The sequence below is a fragment of the Cherax quadricarinatus genome, chromosome 53 (assembly GCF_038502225.1).
Source record: "Cherax quadricarinatus isolate ZL_2023a chromosome 53, ASM3850222v1, whole genome shotgun sequence".
Lineage (NCBI taxonomy): Eukaryota > Metazoa > Arthropoda > Malacostraca > Decapoda > Parastacidae > Cherax > Cherax quadricarinatus.
Genome location: NC_091344.1, coordinates 15843258 through 15859513, shown reverse-complemented (window position 1 = coordinate 15859513; position 16256 = coordinate 15843258). Strand labels below are relative to the sequence as shown.

At 41.9% G+C, this 16256-nt stretch overlaps 1 long non-coding RNA gene across 2 annotated transcripts in view; it reads left to right on the top strand.

Annotated features, from left to right (window-relative positions):
• Nucleotides 1-16256, top strand: part of LOC128692332 (uncharacterized) — a 297304-nt gene that overhangs the window by 162149 nt on the left and 118899 nt on the right. The window lies entirely within an intron of this gene.

Here is a 16256-nt window from a genome sequence, read left to right as displayed (position 1 = left end):
CACGCCTGCACCAGTGGTACTGCCACCACCATCACTACCACGCCTGCACCAGTGGTACTGCCACCACCATCACTACCACGCCTGCACCAGTGGTACTGCCACCACCATCACTACCACGCCTGCACCAGTGGTACTGCCACCACCATCACTACCACGCCTGCACCAGTGGTACTGCCACCACCATCACTACCACGCCTGCACCAGTGGTACTGCCACCACCATCACTACCACGCCTGCACCAGTGGTACTGCCACCACCATCACTACCACGCCTGCACCAGTGGTACTGCCACCACCATCACTACCACGCCTGCACCAGTGGTACTGCCACCACCATCACTACCACACCTGCACCAGTGGTACTGCCACCACCATCACTACCACACCTGCTCCAGTGGTGCTGTTACCACCATCACTACCACCTGCACCAGTGGTGCTGTTACCACCATCACTACCACACCACCGCCACACCATCACCAGTGGTGCTGCTACTACCATCACTACCACACCTGCACCAGTGGTACTGCTACCACCATCACTACCACACCTGCACCAGTGGTGCTGCTACTACCATCACTACCACCTGCACCAGTAGTACTATTACCATCACTACCACACCATCACCAGTGGTGCTGCTACTACCATCACTACCACACCTGCACCAGTGGCACCGCCACCACCACTACCACACCTGCACCAGTGGTACTGTCATCACTATCACCTGCACCAGTGGTACTGCCAGCACTACCATACCTGCACCAGTTGTACTGCCATAACTACCACACCTGCATCAGTGGTACTGCCACCACCATCACTACCACACCTTATTATAAACTTACCTAAAATATATTTAGTTGGATTAGGCTTAATTAAATTGCTCGTTATATTTATAATAAGGTTAGTTTTCTAATGTTCATTTGGTACAAAATTAGTTTATACATTAACATAAATGAAAAAATATGTATCCTTAAACGTATAAGAGAAAATTTTAGAAAGGCTTAATTTTAAATGAGTTATTGCTAGCTGACCAGTTTTACACTATAATATATATATATATATATATATATATATATATATATATATATATATATATATATATATATATATATATATATATATATATATATATTAGGGTAACCCACTAAAGTCAAACAATGACTCATTTCCATAATAGTCAAAACAAGTCTTGCGAACTGGCGGAATATATACTGTCAGGTGCGAAGGGCTTGCCCTGGAGGTTGGCTTCTGTTTTTTACGAGTCTGAGAGTCGCGTGTAACTTGTTTCTATAATTGCTGTGGTTGACTGGAAAACTCTCAGATAAGACTTGTACAAGCTTCTACAGCGATGTAGTCTGGGTTTTAATGTGACATTTTATAGACCATATTATCAGTGATGCTAATTGTTGAGTTAAATGATGGAACGAAGGAAGTCTGGTGGTGTTAGCGCTGCAGGTGTTGATCTGCTGGATGTTGTGGTAGGTGCTGTGGGTGTTGGTTCACTGGATGTTGTGCATATGTTGGTCTGCTGGATGTTGTGGTTATAGCTGCAGGTGTTGATCTGCTGGATGTTGTGGTAAGTGCTGCGGGTGTTGGTCTGCTGGATGTTGTGGTAAGTGCTGCAGGTGTTGGTCTGCTGGATGTTGTGGTAGGTGCTGCGGGTGTTGGTTCACTGGATATTGTGCATATGTTGATCTGATGGATGTTAGGTAAGACACATATGCAACAGTTAGGTATCTTTATTTTGAAACGTTTCGCCTACACAGTAGGCTTCTTCAGTCAAGTACAGAAAAGTTGATAGAAGCAGAAGATACTTGAAGACGATGTAATCAGTCCATCACCCTTAAAGTTTTGAGGTGGTCAGTCCCTCAGTCTGGAGAAGAGCATTGTTCCATAGTATGAAACAATATGGAGAAGAAGTGACAGGATGGAGCTTTTATAGCGCCAAGAGGAACAATGCTCTTCTCCAGACTGAGGGACTGACCACCTCAAAACTTTAAGGGTGATGGACTGATTACATCGTCTTCAAGTATCTTCTGCTTCTATCAACTTTTCTGTACTTGACTGAAGAAGCCTACTGTGTAGGCGAAACGTTTCAAAATAAAGATACCTAACTGTTGCATATGTGTCTTACCTAACAACCTGTCGGTATTTTATACCATTTTAATGTTTGATCTGATGGATGTTATGGTCACTTCTCTGCATAACAAGGGGCTTTCTATATATTAGAATGTCAATGATGTCAGCTAGGTCAGTATACCTTGTATGTACATGTACTTGTAGAAATAAATATTAAGTGTATATGGTTACATGAGAAACTCTGCGGGGTTTGTATACCCTTGTTGACCAACTAATGCGCACTGGGTACACACCTTTCTATTTTAGTTAGTACTTTCCCACCCTTCCAGGGTGAAAGCTTTTTCATACGAAGAATTGGACTATATTTCTTTCCCTGGATCAGACGGGTTTACTTTCCCTGGATCAGACGGGTTTACTTTCCCTGGATCAGACGGGTTTACTTTCCCTGGATCAGACGTGTTTACCTTACTTCGCAAGCGCTGAACTTCCATGTTCAGCGCTTCCTTATAAATATGAAATTTATAATAATACAAATATAAACAACAGTAATAATAACAATAAAATAATAAATATTGCTTTCTTAGTTGAAGTCAATTTGTTTTTTTTTTTATCGTAAACGTAATTAAGGTGTTACGGACAGTGAAGGTTGTATGTCTTTCTAGACCTGAACACACCCATTATCGTCGGCCGCCAATATAAGAACATAAGAAGAAAGGAACACTGCAGCAGGCCTACTGACCCATGCGAAGCAGGTCCATGTATATCCCCCCGGATTAGCCCAATGACCCACCTAGTCAGGTCACTTCCACTTAAGGAAGGAGCACGGCATCAGACCTAGTAGCACAAACTAGTCAGGTCCAACTCACACCCACCCACACCCACTCATGTATCAATAGATTAAATATTTACATATTGAAAGGCTTTATAAGTAATTCATTTAAAACAAAGTATTAAGTTGGACTTAGAAGTTTGATCGTTTTCTCTCATCCGAGATTTTTGATGTTTTTTTTTACCCCTGAGGTCCTAGACGCTGTCACGTGACCAGCGAACCATCTTATTCCTCGTAGAACAATCTTTTTATAGTTGTGTGAGTGTATTACAGATTATGTAAATAGGTTTACGAAAATCTAAACACTGGTGGCAAAGAATCCTTTTATTGCCACGTTTCGCCCGAGGCTGCCTGAATTGCTTTCCGTGTAAATAAATTTAAGAGCTGAGTGTAAATACCCTCCCGAGAGCTCTAGTAGAAGCTGTAAATACTCTTAGTAATGTTTTTTCTGTAGATTTTGTATATGCTTACATTATTCTAGCAGGTTATATAGTGTAGATTGAGAAATTTTGTGGTCGAAACCTATTTCGAAAAAAATTGAGAAATTTTATAGTTGAAATCTAAGCATTTTTGAAAGTTTAGATGGTTCTGAGTGTTGACTGAAATTCCGTGCATGTTTGTAAGGCCTTGTGTAGTGACCATTTTGGAAATAAATTGTTGGCCCACTGTTAGAGGCCAGCAACCAGTTAACAATCAGCAGTCAGTCAGTAGTCAGCGTGGAGACAGGTGCAGCCACGTAGGAACTAGCAGTCAGTCAGCAAGCAGCTATCAGCAGCAGGCAACAATTTTGCACTGTACGTCAGTGTCTTGTACGTGAAGTGAGACCTGACAGCGTAGCCATGTTTGGCTGTCAAGTACCGGCTCAGAGGACTAGTTCATTAAGTGACTATCCTGGACTGTCAAGTATTATTATTATTATTATCTTGGGGAAGAATTAAAACCATAGGGATTATACAGCACCTGGGATAATAATAATTTATTATTATTAATATGATCCGTCATAGGATGCGTAACATTTCCGGCAATCAAGTTTGATTCGAGAAAAGGGAATGTAACTCCAGTTCTTGGAATCAAGAGTCTTTAACCTGAAGATTAACAACGTCGAATATACTATCAAATTCACTCTTGAAAATAAAGGCAAGCTATCATTTCTTGATGTTCGTGTATGCAGTTCACCTAAGACACCATTTCTGAGTTTACAGAAAACCCACAAATAAAGATAATCGTATTCATTTCTACTCAGCACTACGACACTCGCTCCAAGAGAGAGGCGTGGTCATTAGGGTTTTTCCTGTGTGCTATCTATACCTCCCGTCCTGAATTCTTAATAGTAAAAAAGAAAAAAGAATTTCAATACATCACACGTGCCTTCACAAGCTTACACTTTCCCCCTGCTTTAAACGAGATTGTAAACGAAGAGCTAGGAATATACCTAACTCTACCAACAATGCTATCACCAAGAAGCCGAGATTCCTAACACTACCAACAACACCACAAAGACCTTTTCAAGAAGCAACTTTCTCGTAGCTGCCGTAACTGCGTCATTCATTAAAAGACACCTCCAGGATGAAATATCCTTGTAACTAACCCAACAGTGAAGATATGTTTAAGGAGAAACTGGGAAGAATCTTTGCACACGGATCCGATAACACGGAAATGCATCCAACCTGGACGACACCAGCCATGTCTTTTACATATATAAAAAGGGACATCTACTGCACTGGTAACATTGATTGAAACATCTTTGACACTACCAACATTATATTAAAAAAGAGCTGACAAATACATCGTTTCACCCTTTCAGGTACGAGTATGATACACAAATAACCCGCACATAAAAGAGAAGCTTACGACGACGTTTCGGTCCGACTTGGACCATTTACAAAGTCTTTTTTTTTTTTTTGTTATTTACGAGTATGATGCTGGACGTTGATACTTGCTGTCACGTCAAAAGGCTATTATATGACCTGATGCCTTCACCTGACCTTCACCAGTGACTTGCTTTCCCACATTGTGTGTTGATGAATTAGACACGTGTACAACACTTATCTTTATTATGGAAACGTTTCCCAAACCGTGGCTTCCTCAGTCTAATACAGAGAAGAATGTTTAAGGTAATCAAGTCACGGTATGGGTGGGGTTAGAACCCACGGCAAGTGAATCGTAACCCCACCCGTACCATGGTTTGCTAGCAATTGTGTTAATGCTATTTCGTGAGTCTCGAGATAATCAGTCCCTCAACCTGTCTACAGTATATACGTTTCTCCGCACATATGCTGTCTGAGGGACTGATTAACTCAAACTTCTGATCTTCAACCATTCTTCTCTGTATTGGAATGAGGAAGCCACTGTATGGCGAAACGTTTCCACAGTAAAAAATACCCAAGTGTTGCACAAGTGTCTAATCATACTGGTATGTAGATAAATGGTTTTCTGAACCATTTATCTACATACTATGTCCTCTCGTTCTCTTGCATCGTTTGGAGTGACCAAGGTCACAGCTCCAAAACGCATCTGTTAATTATGTCTTTAAGTGTGTGTACTTGTCATATCATTTATTATGTTCTTAAGTTCTTATTCAGTGTACGCTGAGCTCATAAATATGTTTGTTACCTGGAGAAAATTGCATGTTTTGCTCTACCATTTCAGTCACAAGAACATCACTTTAAAACATCCGGTGTCTGAGTTTGTCTTGCTACATTTCAAGCAAAAAATTATTAAAAGCCTTTGAGGCTGTGTCGGAAACGCATAGCAGTCATAACATTTGCTGCCCTTTTTTTTTTTTTTTTTTTTACAAAATCCCCGAGACGGCGAAACATACGGGTCAGTTTTCTTTACACACCTGCTTACCCTGCCCAACTAAGCAGTAAAAGTACTTTAATACGTGAGTGCTCATTGTTTGCTGCATCGTGAAAAAAATATGCAACTGTTTCAAATACCAGCCGTACTGGAAGTGTTTTTTTTTCTGTAAAACTTCCTTGGTAAGACCAGAATGTCTTACAAAAGTTGTTGGTACTGAGTACGTTTGTACCAAAGTAACGTTACTCGCACCTTGTTAAGGGACGATAGTCTCTCTGTGGTAACAGTGATCAACCACAAATGCAGGCAGGGAATAATACCCGTACAGTAGGAATTTTTCCATCTATATTAGTCCCCAACCTTTAAGTATAAAAGGGCCTGTTCGAAAAGTCAAGTTTAAAGGAGGGTCACATTTTGTAACTTTTATGAAAAATAGCAATAATATTTTGTAATTGTTGGCACTGTGAAGTGTGGAACCTACATAGAAGTGAATTCATAATTTCATGTGAGGGCGGCATCCATTTGCTAGAAGGGCCACATGTGGCCCTCGAGCCGCAGGTTGGGGACCCCTGGTCTACATATTTACATATTGAATTTAGAAACGCTCGTGGGAACAACTCCTTCATCCCCCACAGAGAGACAGAAAGGAAGGCAGTAGTAGTACTCCAGCCTCGTGACTACAGTATCGCGTGATAAACTGTAATTAGAGATTATCGTTCATTCTCCCAAGACGTCTATCTCTCTACTTGAGAGGTGGTAAACATCTTGGGAGAATAAACGTTGCTAGTTTGGTACAGCCTGAAGCTTGACTTGACTGGTTATTCTCCCGCTGAGACGTGTGCACAAGGAAGCCTTGGCGATACCGATGAATTGTGCCACAAAGACCACAAACAAGGAGATTAGTAGCAATTTGCTGCGTTGCTACTGGGCGTGGGAATTGCTTGGCTTCTGCCAGCTGTCACCGCTAGTAAGAGGAACGTCTCTCTCTCTCTCTCTCTCTCTCTCTCTCTCTCTCTCTCTCTCTCTCTCTCTCTCTCTGCCTCTGCCTCTGCCTCTTTTTCTCTTTCGTTCTCTGCCTTTCCTCTCCCTCTCTTCCCCAGAAATTCTTTCTACTGCTAGGTCATCACCAGAGGCCAGGGTTTTCAGGTGAACACTTATATATCCATAACAGTCAGGCTGATCAGGCTCATGCCTTTTCCCTGAGAATATTTCTTTATTCTGGCAATAACTGTTTTTTCAACATATGTTGGTATGTGGCTAGTTTCTTGTAACTCAGATGCTGACATTTTCCCCTAATTGTACTTAAAGACACTTTACATTTGGCAGTCCACCTGCACACCCCAATGTCAGAACCTACTGCGTAGGATGCACCAGCGTTGAAAATTTCAAACCGATCAGAAGCAGCTTTCTCAAGTTATCGTAGACACACCCAAATCAGGAATAGCTTCATAAAATTGACAAAAGACCATCTGTCGTTCTCAGTGGTTGACCACTAAAGTTTTAGAGCAGTTTGCCGCATTTTCAGACAGACTTCAATTTTTAGCTTAAATATAAATAATGCAAAAAGTGTTAAGGTCTACTGCTTTAAAAAATTTAGTAAAATTTGGCTTAATTTTTCCTTTCTTCATATATGTTTATAGTTTTTTTTGTATCCTACTGACAGTAAAAAATATTTGATTATTCACCTTCTTGGGTTTCATATTTTTGTGCTTTTTTTTCTCTGCTCGTGTATAGAGTAATTCATTATTAACCCGCATTTTGGAGAGAAACCTTATGACGATATTTTTGCCGTCCTGGACCATTGTCAAGTCACAGCTGGGTCGAGAAAAGTAGTGAAGGCCACAAGACAATATGGCATGTGGCTGGGGAAGTGAGCAGTGGCAGTAGAATACTTTGTTTCAGTAGTTGTTGTAAAAAACTCTTTTAAACTTAACTCTCCAGTGCGGTGCTTTGATGCTAAGGGGCTCCTGGTTCAAGGAATTGGCGCTACAACCCCTTTCCTCGGATCATATCCGATTGCCTCCCTTTTTCCAGGCGCAGTATGACCACTACGAACTTTGTTCTCTATTCTATATTTCCTCTTGCATTTCGTAAATTCTCTTCACTATGATTTTACTTCTTTATTCCATTTTCTACCTTTTCTTTCTTCGCTAATTGCTTTCCTGACTTTATATTGCTTGTGTTTGTTTTCTGGTTTATCTTAATGTTATCGTTGTTCCTGATTCATGATTTGCTCAGTCTGTCTCGTCTGGTCATGTCTCATTTGCTTGCCTCCCCTCCCCTCCCCTCCCCTCCCCTGCCTGTCTTAATGTACACATGGACGAGTGTACGTGAGAAATACACTCATACGTGTCTGTAATAAACACATGTACGTGTTTATAACAAACACATGGACAAGTGTCGGTAATAAATACACGGCGGTGTGTACACAATAAACGAACGGATGTGTGAGTAGCAAACACTTTTCTGTGTGTACGTAACAATCACATTGATGGGTGTGCGTAACAAATACATGGACATGTGTACGTTAACAAGCACACGGATGTACCTACATTAAAAGACAATTGCGCAGAAACCGCACAATCATTAATCTAACAGCAAACGCACAACCTCTCAGCATGTGAAATAAGAGACGAGGACACTGACCTTGGCTGTTTTTAGGGGGAGAGCTAAGCCCGTAGGGTATTAAACAGCACGGGGAATGGGAGGCAATCAGGTTCGACCCAAGGCAGGGAGAAGACGATTATAATTCTATTGATCAAGAGCCCTTAACCTCCCTTAAGGAACCTGCCGTAAGAGGACGTTCGCCTTGATACCGAGGCCATCACGACACTCAGAAGAACACCAGCCCCGTCCTCAGATTCGTAACCTACTTATATACGTAAAAATGTAAACATATGCGAGTTGCTATGTCTGAACATTTTGGAAACATGACTGGAAAAAAGAGAAAATGGAATGAGAATGTGTGGCATGCTAAGAGTACGTTACATTTTATCCGGCGTATGTCACCCATATAGGCTGCCCTCCAGACCAGAGAACCAGGTGCTAAGGGTATGATGAGTGGGGTCTCCTTGCTATGCTAGCACCTTGGTTCAACCAGCTAGTGACAAGGAAGCTTACCGAAGTTGTGAAGCGATGTGGTACACTTATGAATCAACATTGGCAGACTTACCTCCAAGTCTGGATGAAGGCGGTTCTTACCTTGTCTCTTACTTTCAAATTGCCTTTCTGTACATATCCTCTGTATATACTTTACATATACATGCATGCTGTTGTGGTGAAGGAAATATATATAGGTATTTACTGCTGTCGTTTGTTCAGTCCTCAGTTTCTACCTTGGTTATCGTACTGCAGCCAGGTGTGCAGGCCGCTAGACTACACCTGTGTTCGTAATATAATTACACTTACGATGTTATGAATACTTGTGTTATGTCTTGGAAACTAGCAGATTTGTTATGTTTTGACTTATTCGTATACATCTCTTGAGGTACCTACTTAAGAGCTTAATCTTGCCTGAGGACGGGATGCAGAACACACACAACATTCTCACAAGGAGCTGTTGAGGACGGGTTGTATGTTAGATACGTCACAGCTCTTCCTGTATACGATGTTAGGTGTCCAGTTAATTACCTCACTTAATGAAAAAAATTCATTAATTAACGAGAAGCATTGAAAAATGTAAACATGGTTAATAAATGTTATGATAAAGGAAAATAATCGAATTTAATAGAATGGTTATAATCATGATTTTTAAAGGGGTGAACGGGTAAACCAGCGGAAGGCCTCGGTCAGGGGAGCAAAAGCTCCAGCTGCGGTTTATTATATGACTAAAACCCACGTAAGGAAACACTTGTACTTTTTCCTGACAAACCTTACCTAAGCTAACCTAAAGGAAAACGTGATTAACAAGGAATATAAAGCGGCCAGGAAAATATGTGCAGTATTTTGACACTTAAGAGTATTTTTCCCGGTGTATACAGACTGCAAGGTTACTTTAATAATCGTGTAGTCGATAGGCTTTAAACCTCGTAAAGTAACGTATTATTATTTCGAGACTGAGGAGACCCCAGTGAAAGTGTGGTGGGCTGGGTCGGGGGCTGGTGCCATCCTTTGACACCTGCTGTAATCACCTGCTAGAAGTGAAGGCACTCACCTGACCTTGGTACTTGGCATTAGTGTATGTAGGTTATAGTACAGCTACTCTCTCTCCCACTTCTCTCTCTCTCCCTCTTCTCTCTCTCTCCCACTTCTCTCTCTCTCCCACTTCTCTCTCTCTCCCTCTTCTCTCTCTCTCCCACTTCTCTCTCTCTCCCACTTCTCTCTCCCTCTTCTCTCTCTCTCCCACTTCTCTCTCTCTCCCTCTTCTCTCTCTCTCCCACTTCTCTCTCTCTCCCTCTTCTCTCTCTCTCCCACTTCTCTCTCTCTCCCTCTTCTCTCTCTCTCTCTCTTCTCTCTCTCTCCCACTTCTCTCTCTCTCCCTCTTCTCTCTCTCTCCCTCTTCTCTCTCTCTCCCACTTCTCTCTCTCTCCCTCTTCTCTCTCTCTCCCTCTTCTCTCTCCCTCTTCTCTCTCTCTTCTCTCTCTCCCTCTTCTCTCTCAGGCACACACTTCACATTATAAATGATGTGATGCACTCACATCTGATAGAGAGAGATCTTAGAGTGATGACAGAGGCTTTTGTTAGGCACTCGTATACAACACTGGCTAATTTTCAAATAACATTTTTATTATATGGAGATGTGCTGAAAAAATTGTTTTTGACTTGTGTTGAGGTCACTGTTAGATTACACGGATGTCCTCCGCCAGTAGAGATTTAATGAGATATAAACATTGTCGAAGCATCCTCTAAGGAAACTGATGAGGAAAAGACACTGGGAGAGAGAAAGCGTACGCTGTGACGAAGTTTCGCTCTGTGTAGAGGTTTCAGAGCGAAAGGCTGTTGTATTAATGGCTTGTTCTTCACCTGGCCTCTTTTTCGTGGTTGAGTGAGAGACAAGCAGGGATTGAAACTTTCTGTAAGCCTTCCACTTGGTTGTCTCTGTTGCTGCTTGTGTCTTTATTGCTGCTTGTTAGGTTAGGTAAGGTTTGTCAGGTAACAGGACAAGTGTTTCCTGACGCGGGTCTTAGTCACATGAGGACCCGCCACTGGAGTTTTTGGTAATCTGCTTGTTTGTCTTTATTGTTGCTTGTTTATTTATTGTTTGTGTCTTTACTGCTGTTTGTGTCTTTATATTATCATAGCTGATCTATTAGCAAACACTAAAAAGCACCCAAAGTTTGTGTTTTAAAACAGAAGTAAAGGTTGCGTATTGCTCACCAGTAGGTTAATGGTAACTTAGATAGGTAAGTTTTTTTTGCAATTAGCAAGTGAAGTCTGCAGGAAGTTGCAACTCTTAAACTGCTAAAACGCTGCAAAAAATTACAAAAAGCATTGGAAAAGCACTTTAACATTTCAGAAACACAAAGCGCTACAAAAACACTGCAAGGATAATCCAAGGTTAATTGCAAGGACAATACCGGGTTAATTACAATGATTACCCTGTGTTAATTGCAAGGATAATACAGGATTGAAAAGGTACTTTTAATTGCTTTATGGGGTTTAAAAGTCTATTGGCTACACAGGGTTATTATGGCTGCATGTCACTTGTTCACCACCAGTCAATAATACTTGAACTCTTCAAGAAAGCATTAAACTTTCAGCGTATATACACTGAGGGACATACACCTCTCACTGTATACATTTTATACACTCTTCATTCGTTGTATCACTGAATTTATACAAGACGTTCATTTTAATGTCTGATACATTGATAGACTGAACACACCGACTTCAGGCTAAGGGACGGATTACCTCAAACTCGTCATCTTCCACCGTTCTTCTCCGTATTTGACTGAAGAAGCTACTGACTGGCAAAACGTTTCCTCAGCAAAGATTCTTCAACTTGTAGGTTCTAAACCATTTATATTATTGTAATGGTTCATTGTAAAAAAAATTAAGCATGAGAGATTGTCTGTCTGCTTTTATATAGGATTATTTGTCTTTTAGATCAATAGACTGATTTTAATTCACTAAAATAATTCAAGATGACTTGGCATTTATTACCTTGTTATAAAGTACACGCACAGTACGTTGTTTGTTACCGGTTTTTAAAGGCACTTGTCGAAAGACACTTAGCCTGGTGTGTGTGTGTGTGTGTGTGTACTCACCTATTTGTGGTTGCAGGGGTCGAGTCATAGCTCCTGGCCCCGCCTCTTCGCTGATTGCTACTAGGTCCTCTCTCTCCCTGCCCCATGAGCTTTATCATACCTCGCCTTAAAACTATGTATGATTTCCGCCTCCACTACGTCACTTTCTAGGCTATTCCACGGCCTGACTACTCTATGACTGAAGAAATACTTCCTAACATCCCTTTGATTCATCTGAGTCTTCAACTTCCAATTGTGACCTCTTGTGTCTTGTGCTCTTTATTTGTGATTGCAGGAGTCAAGTCACAGCTCCTGGCTCTGGCTTTTATGGGTTACTCCCTAAGATCCTCGTAAGCCGCGTCAAACCTTTGCAAAAACACAAGAGGTTACTCACTTGATGTGCGCCTCAGGCGACATGCTCGGTGCTATGCATACCCCGAGGTCCTTCTCCATGATCAGGATGGGTATGGGGTGCATAATGAAGATATTAAACTAACTTCTCCACGAGTAAAGTGTACAGCCTCTGTTTCCGGTCTTTTTACCCCGCTAGTTTGTTTCCAAAGTCTTGCATTTGTTGAGATTGAAATCACTCAAATCGCTCAGTAGAGTGCAGGTATAATATGAGGGACCTGGGAGTGATACTGTCAGATGTCACGTTCAAGGTGCACAACAATATCTTTATCTAGGTAGATAACTAGAATTTTGCAAACAAGATGTGCCAAGCCAATGATGGCACTCTTCAAGTCACTCGTTCATTCTAGGCTGGGATATTGTGGTGTACTAATGTCCTCCCTCAAGGCAGCCTTGCTGTAGAGCTGGAAAATGAGAGAACCTCCACAGCTCTTGTAAACTCGGTCAAGTACTTTACTGGAAGAGCTCAAAATCCCTAGACTTATACTCCATAGAAGGCGAGAATAATAATAATAATAATAATAATAATAATAATAATATTTATTTCTATAAGTACACGATATAATTTATACAGACATAGCTGACGTCATTGACAGACTATTTAGAAAGCCCCTTGCTATGCATCATTTCCCGTAACTTAGGGTACTCTTGTCCCCTAAAGTGTGACCAACACCAGTCAACTAACACACAGGTACCTACTTGCTGCTAGGTGAACAGGGACAGCAGGTGCCTCAAGGAAACACGCCCAATATTTTCACCCCTACCGGGGATCGAACCACGGACACTCAGCGTGAGAGCCGAGTGTACTGTCAACCGAGCTATGAGTGTGTGTGTGTGTGTGTGTGTGTGTGTGTACTCAACTAATTGTACAAATTTAATTGTGGTTGCAGGGGTCGAGTGTGTGTGTGTGTGTGTGTGTGTTCACATTTATATAAGTATGTGCGTGTTTAAGCTGTATTACAACTGCCCACTAATTCCTGTAATGTTACTCAATAAATCAAATGATTATCCTCTGCAGTAGAAAGTAAAGCTGCTGACTGACACCCCAAGACCACCCTGCTTATTACCTGAGCGCGCGCGCGCTCACACACACACACACACACACACACACACACACACACACACACACACACACACACACACACACACACACACACACACACACACACACACACACACACACACACACACACACACACACATGTGTATGTAAAGACTATGTATGCTGCCATCGATGGAGTGATCTTAGGACTAACACAAACACCTTATAATTGAAATGGTTTAGTAACTAAACTAAAAAAATAATTTAAATTACTTTTTAGGGGAAACATCAGTATTTGTTTATTTTTTGGTTAGGTATCATTACTAGCTCCCACTGTATCACTGTACCAGTGATGGTCTCTTCTGTACCTGTATCACTGTACCAGTGATGGTCTCTTCTGTACCTGTATCACTGTACCAGTGATGGTCTCTTCTGTACCTGTATCACTGTACCAGTGATGGTCTCTTCTGTACCTGTATCACTGTACCAGTGATGGTCTCTTCTGTACCTGTATCACTGTACCAGTGATGGTCTCTTCTGTACCTGTATCACTGTACCAGTGATGGTCTCTTCTGTACCTGTATCACTGTAACTGGTCTTTACTGTACCTGTGATGATGTTCCTCTGCCTGTTGCACACTAACTTTCTCACCCCAGCCCCTGTGATTGACGCTCTTTGAGTGTTCCGTTCTTCATAAATTATAGTCTTATGTTATGATTGACTTTCCTGTACGTGTATTCGCCTAATTGTACTCGCCTAATTGTGGTTGCAGGGGTCGATACTCAGCTCCTGGCCCTGCCTCTTCACTGGTCACTACTAGGTCCTCTCCTTGCTCCATGAGCTTTATCATACCTCGTCTTAAAACTGTGTATGGTTCCTGCCTCCACTACATCACTTACCAGACTATTCCAGTTCCTGACAACTCTATAACTGAAGAAATACTCACTAACATCCCTTCGACGCATCTGAGTCCAGCTTCCAATTGTGGCCCCTTCTTTGTGTCCCATCTCTGGAACATCCTGTCTCTGGCCACCTTATCTATTCCTCGCAGTATTTTGTATGTCGTTATCATGTCTCCCCTAACCCTCCTGTCCTCCAGTGTCGTCAGGTCGATTTCCCTTAACCTTTCTTCATAGGACATTCCCCTTCGCTCTGGAACTAGCCTTGTTGCAAACCTTTTCACTTTCTCTTACTTCTTGACGTGCTTGACCAGGTGTGGGTTCCAAACTGGTGCTGCATACTCCAGTATGGGCCGGACGTACAGGGTGTATAGAGTCTTGAACGATTCCTTACTGAGGTATCGGAATGCTATTCTCAGGTTTGCCAGGCGCCCATATGTTGCAACAGTTATCTGGTTGATGTGTGCTTCCGGAGACGTGCTCGGTGTGTGTGTGTGTGTGTGTGTGTGTGTGTGTGTGTGTGTGTGTGTGTGTGTGTGTGTGTGTGAGTGAGACACTTGTACCTCCAAATACTTCAACCTGTACAGTCAGCCTCTGTCTGTGTAGCTCTCTCTCCCTCATACCTCCAGGTACCTCTATGTGTGGCTCGCTCTCTCTCCCTCGTACCTCTAGGTACCTCAGCTTCTATGCTCTACCATTGTTTGTGTGTGTGGTTCACTCTCATACCTGCAGATACCTCGACCTGCTCTTCACCTCTGGAGGGATAATAGCACATGCCAGGACGTTGTGCGAAATTATGTGGTTCTTGTGGCCAGCCAGCAGAGCTGGGAAGAAGAGAGGGAGGAACAGAGAATGGAAGAAGAGGGAGGGAAGGAGGAAGGGTTAGAAAGAGAATTTCACTGAAAGAGGAGATAACTTAAGCCTAGTGGTATACACAGGCGTCATTCCTAATTAAACTATACGTATTTCAGTCGCTGCGCAATCTGGGGAAGGTATTCCCGTATACCATAATCCAAGTCCCGTGTGACTCAAGGCACGCGATTGGAATAGTGCAGATTATTATTATTATAATCAAAAAGAAGCGCTAAGCCACAAGGGCTGGAATAGTGCAGAGTGCGGCATAAGTTGATAATATCAGTTCAATATTAGCCTTGAAGATTTGAAGGAATCAGAAGAGGCATTCACAAGTCATCATATGGAAACTAATATCCAAATTTCTTCCATAAAAACCATAAATTATGCCAGATACGGTTCAAATCTAGTTCAAAACTTTTAAGAGATCAATATCTTTAAAAACACAAGCTGTTCGAAAGTTGCATTATCAAGTCATCAGTATGGAAGGCTGAAATTATAGCAAGAAAACCAGTATTTCAAATTTCCAATTTCTTCCCCCCCCCCAAGAAAAAAAAAGCTAATTGTTACCTACTAAAATCAGCCTAAACTTTTCTCTAACACTGACTAATTTTAAGGTCAGTAAGTAGGATTTATGTAATCCTAGTGTAATGTTTATAACATTTGTGTGCCCTTAAACATACAAATGTTTAAGGGCACACACATGTTATAAAAACATAAGAGAAAATTAAGTTGATTTAACCTAGGATAACCAAATAAAGTCAAACACTGATGTATTTCTGACCAGAAGAGACGTTCTCGCCTCCCTCAGAGCCACGGTCTGTGAACTCACTTTAAGTCGTAATGAACGTCTCTCACTGAATAAACAGAAGGTCAGACGAGAGGCTCGAACCGTGGTCCCGAAAATAATTGGTAGTGCGCTTTACCGCTGAGCTACGGGGCTTCTTGAGAGAAAAGTTTCACAGAAGGCGCAGCTGTGTCCTGTGCCATAGACTAGCTTTGACGGAGGTGAGGATAAATTTACTGTGAAAACTGCTGTGGTTGTGGGAAAGAACAGTAGAGTTACAGACGGTAGCCAGTAACACAGACAGGACACAGCTATACCTTCTGTGAAACTTTCCTAATACAACGCTTGTAGCTTAGCGATAGAGCGCTGGACCTGTT